A 5245-nucleotide genomic window follows, 5' to 3' on the forward strand; every position below is an offset into this window, starting at 1 on the left:
TTTAGTGCAGATTGGACACCACTTGCATTTTACTGAATAACAAATGTTAGGAATTGGATAATTATTCTTGTTTTCGTATCTACTTCAATTGCTTTAAATTATTAAGAATAATATTCCAATGGACACTAAAAATAATCAATGTGCTGCACAAATTGTGGTACATATTTCTTCTCTCTCAACAGGGAGATTCCGTTTCATGACTGCTATGTTTATTCAAACATCAAGTGTGACTATGTTGGATGGAAATCACCACTCCGAGCGTTCTGACGATTGGAGTTATTAGAAATACTGTTTTCTTTTGCTAGGTGCTTCCTTTGATTGATACCTTTATCACTTATATTCGTCAATTTCACAGTGGAGTAATGTATTTGATTAGTGAAATGTGGGTAAATGTTTGTTGATTACAGCAGGGTCATCTGGTTGTATGGCCAGAAAGCAGATTCCCCATGCAATTGTCTTTTGGTGCATGTTTGACACCACATGCACAAATTGTGGTACATGTTTCTTGCCTCTCAACAGGGAGATTCTGTTTCATGACTGCTATGTTTGTTCAAACATGGAGTGTGATTTTGTTGGATGGGGACTACCACTCCAAGCACCCTGAGTATTGGAGTTATTAGGAAAGACCTCTTTCTCTTCCTAGGTGCTTCTTTTGATTGTTACCCTTATAACTTATATTCATCTCTTTCGCAGTGGAGTAATGTATTTGAATCGTTAAATGTGTGTAAATGTTTTTTGTTTAGAGCAGGGTCATCTGGTTTTATGACCAGAAGCAGATTCTTAATTCAAAGGGTTTGTTAGTGCATATTGGGCACCACTTGCATTTTACTGAATAATAAATGTTAGGAATAGGATAATTATTCTTGTTTTCGTATCTACTTCAATTGCTTTAAATTATTAAGAATAATATTCCAATGGACACTAAAAATAATCAATGTGCTGCACAAATTGTGGTACATATTTCTTCTCTCTCAACAGGGAGATTCCGTTTCATGACTGCTATGTTTATTCAAACATCAAGTGTGACTATGTTGGATGGAAATCACCACTCCGAGCGTTCTGACGATTGGAGTTATTAGAAATACTGTTTTCTTTTGCTAGGTGCTTCCTTTGATTGATACCTTTATCACTTATATTCGTCAATTCCACAGTGGAGTAATGTATTTGATTAGTGAAATGTGGGTATATGTTTGTTGTTTACAGCAGGGTCATGTGGTTGTATGGCCAGAAAGCAGATTCTCTATTCAATGGTCTTTTGGTGCAGATTGGACATGACATGCACCTTACTGAATAACGAATGTTCGTAATTTGATAAATCTTCTTGTTGAGGTATCTCCTTCATTTGCTTTATATTTTTTAAAATATTATTGCAATGGTCACTAAAAATAATCAATGTGCTGCACAAATTGTGGTACATGTTTCTTCCCTCTCAACAGGGAGATTCCGTTTAATGCCTGCTATGTTCTACTTTCGAGTGTAATTTTATTGGATGGAAGCACTACTCCGAGCATTCTGTCAATTGGATTTATTAGGAAAGACTTCTTTCTTTTGCTGAGTCCTTGTTTTGATTGTTACCCTCATCACATATATTCATCAATTTCACAGTGGAATAATATATTTGAATCGTGAAATGTTGGTAAATATTTGTTGAGTACAGCAGGGTCATCTGGTTGTATGGCCAGAAATCAGATTCCCCATTCAATCGTCTTTTGGTGCATATTTGACACCACATGCACAAATTGTGGTACATGTTTCTTGCCTCTCAACAGGGAGATTCTGTTTCATGACTGCTTTGTTTGTTCAAACATGGAGTGTGATTTTGTTGGATGGGAACTACCACTCCAAGCATCCTGAGTATTATAGTTATTATTAAAGACCTCCTTCTTTTCCTAGGTGCTTCTTTTGATTGTTACCCTTAGAACTTATATTCCTCTGTTTTGCAGTGGAGTAATGTATTTGAATCGTTAAATGTGTGTAAATGTTTTTTGTTTAGAGCAGGGTCATCTGGTTGTATGACCAGAAAGCAGATTCTCCATTGAATGGGTTTTTAGTGCAGATTGGACACCACTTGCATTTTACTGTATAACAAATGTTAGGAATTTGATAATTATTCTTGTTTTCGTATCTCCTTCAATTGCTTTAAATTTTTAAAAATCTTATTGCAATGGTCACTAAAACAATAAATGTGCTGCACAAATTGTGGTACATGTTTCTTCCCTGTCAACAGGGAGATTCCGTTTAATGCCTGCTATGTACTAATTTCGAGTGTGATTTTGTTGGATGGGAAGCACTACTCCGAGCATTCTGACAATTGTAGTTATCAGGAAAGACATCTTTCTTTTGCTGAGTCCTTGTTTTGATTGTTACTCTCATCACATATATTTATCAATTTCACAGTGGAATAATATATTTGAATCGTGAAATGTGGGTAAATATTTGTTGATTTCAGCAGGGTCATCAGGTTGTATGGCCAGAAAGCAGATTCCCCATTCAGTCGTCTTTTGGTGCATATTTGACACGACATGTACAAATTGTGGTACATGTTTCTTGCCTCTCAACAGGGAGATTCTGTTTCATGTTTGCTATGTTTGCACAAACATGGAGTGTGATTTTATTGGATGGGAACTACCACTCCTAGCATCCTGAGTATTGGAGTTATTAGGAAAGACCTCCTTCTTTTCCTAGGTGCTTCTTTGATTGTTACCCTTAGAACTTATATTCATCTGTTTTGCAGTGGAGTAATGTATTTGAATCGTTAAATGTGTGTAAATGTTTTTTGTTTAGAGCAGGGTCATCTGGTTTTATGACCTGAAGCAGATTCTTAACTCAAAGGGTTTGTTAGTGCATATTGGGCACCACTTGCATTTTACTGAATAACAAATGTTAGGAATTTGATAAATATTCTTTTTTATGTGTCTCCTTCAATTCCTTTAAATTTTTAAAAATCTTATTGCAATGGTCAGTAAAAATAATCAATGTGCTGCACAAATTGTGGTCCATGTTTTTTCTCTCTCAACAGGGAGATTCCGTTTCATGACTGCTATGTTTATTAGAACATCGAGTGTGATTATGTTTAATGGAAATCACCACTCCGAGCGTTCTGACGATTGGAGTTATTAGAAATACTGCTTTCTTTTGCTAGGTGCTTCCTTTGATTGATACCTTTATCTTTTATATTCGTCAATTTCACAGTGGAGTAATGTATTTGATACGTGAAATGTGGGTATATGTTTGTTGTTTACAGCAGGGTCATGTTGGTGTATGGCCAATGGCCTTTTGGTGCAGATTGGACATGACATGCACCTTACTGAATAACGAATGTTCGGAATTTGATAAATCTTCTTGTTGAGGTATCTGCTTCATTTGCTTTATATTTTTTAAAATACTATTTTATTGGTCACTAAAAATAATCAATGTGCTGCACAAATTGTGGTACACGTTTCTTCCCTCTCAACAGGGAGATGCCGTTTAATGCCTGCTATGTTCTACTTTCGAGTGTAATTTTGTTGGATGGAAGCACTACTCCGAGCATTCTGACAATTGGAGTTATTAGGAATGACTTCTTTATTATGCTAAGTCCTAGTTTTGATTGTTACCCTCATCACATATATTCATCAATTTCACAGTGGAATAATATATTTGAATAATGAAATGTGTTTAAATGTTTGTTGATTACAGCAGGGTCATCTGGTTGTATGGCCAGAGAGCAGATTCCCTATTCAATCATCTTTTGGTGCATATTTGACACCACATGCAGAAATTGTGGTACATGTTTCTTGCCTCTCAACAGGGAGATTCTGTTTCATGACTGCTATGTTTGTTCAAACATGGAGTGTGATTTTGTTGGATGGGAACTACCACTCCAAGCACCCTGAGTATTGGAGTTATTAGGAAAGACCTCTTTCTCTTCCTAGGTGCTTCTTTTGATTGTTACCCTTATAACTTATATTCATCTCTTTCGCAGTGGAGTAATGTATTTGAATCGTTAAATGTGTGTAAATGTTTTTTGTTTAGAGCAGGGTCATCTGGTTTTATGACCAGAAACAGATTCTTAATTCAAAGGGTTTGTTAGTGCACATTGGACACCACTTCCATTTTACTGTATAACAAATGTTAGGAATTTGATAATTATTCTTGTTTTCGTATCTCCTTCAATTGTTTTAAATTTTCAAAAATCTTATTGCAATGGTCACTAAAACAATAAATGTGCTGCACAAATTGTGGTACATGTTTCTTCCCTCTCAACAGGGAGATTCCGTTTAATGCCTGCTATGTTCTAATTTCGAGTGTGATTTTGTTGGATGGGAAGCACTACTCCGAGATTCTGACAATTGTAGTTATTAGGAAAGACATCTTTCTTTTGCTGAGTCCTTGTTTTGATTGTTCCCCTTATCACATATATTTATCAATTTCACAGTGGAATATGATATTTGAATCGTGAAATGTGGGTAAATGTTTGTTGATTACAGCAGGGTCATCTGGTTGTATGGCCAGAAGTCAGATTCCCCATTCAATCGTCTTATGGTGCATATTTGACACCACGGGCACAAATTGTGGTACATGTTTCTTGCCTCTCAACAGGGAGATTCTGTTTCATGACTGCTATGTTTGTTCAAACATGGAGTGTGATTTTGTTGGATGGGAACTACCACTCCAAGCATCCTGAGTATTGGAGTTATTAGGAAAGACCTCTTTCTTTTCCTAGGTGCTTCTTTTGATTGTGACCCTTATAACTTATATTCATCTCTTTCGCAGTGGAGTAATGTATTTGAATCGTTAAATGTGTGTAAATGTTTTTTTTTGTTTAGAGCAGGGTCATCTGGTTGTATGACCAGAAGGCAGATTCTCCATTCAATGAGTTTTTAGTGCAGATTGGACACCACTTGCATTTTACTGAATAACAAATGTTAGGAATTTGATACATAGTCTTGTTTTCGTGTCTACTTCAATTGCTTTAAATTTTTAAAAATCTTATTGCAGTGGTCACTAAAAATAATAAATGTGCTGCACAAATTGTGGTACATGTTTCTTCCCTCTCAACAGGGAGATTCCGTTTAAATGCCTGCTATGTTTGTTCTACTTTTGAGTGTGATTTTGTTTGATGGGAAGCACTACTCCGAGCATTCTGACAATTGGAGTTATTAGGTAAGACTTCTTTGTTTTGCTGAGTCCTTGTTTTGATTGTTACCCTCATCACATATATTCATCAATTTCACAGTGGAATAATATATTTGAATAATGAAAT

Source organism: Schistocerca gregaria, unplaced genomic scaffold, assembly GCF_023897955.1.
Source record: "Schistocerca gregaria isolate iqSchGreg1 unplaced genomic scaffold, iqSchGreg1.2 ptg000352l, whole genome shotgun sequence".
Lineage (NCBI taxonomy): Eukaryota > Metazoa > Arthropoda > Insecta > Orthoptera > Acrididae > Schistocerca > Schistocerca gregaria.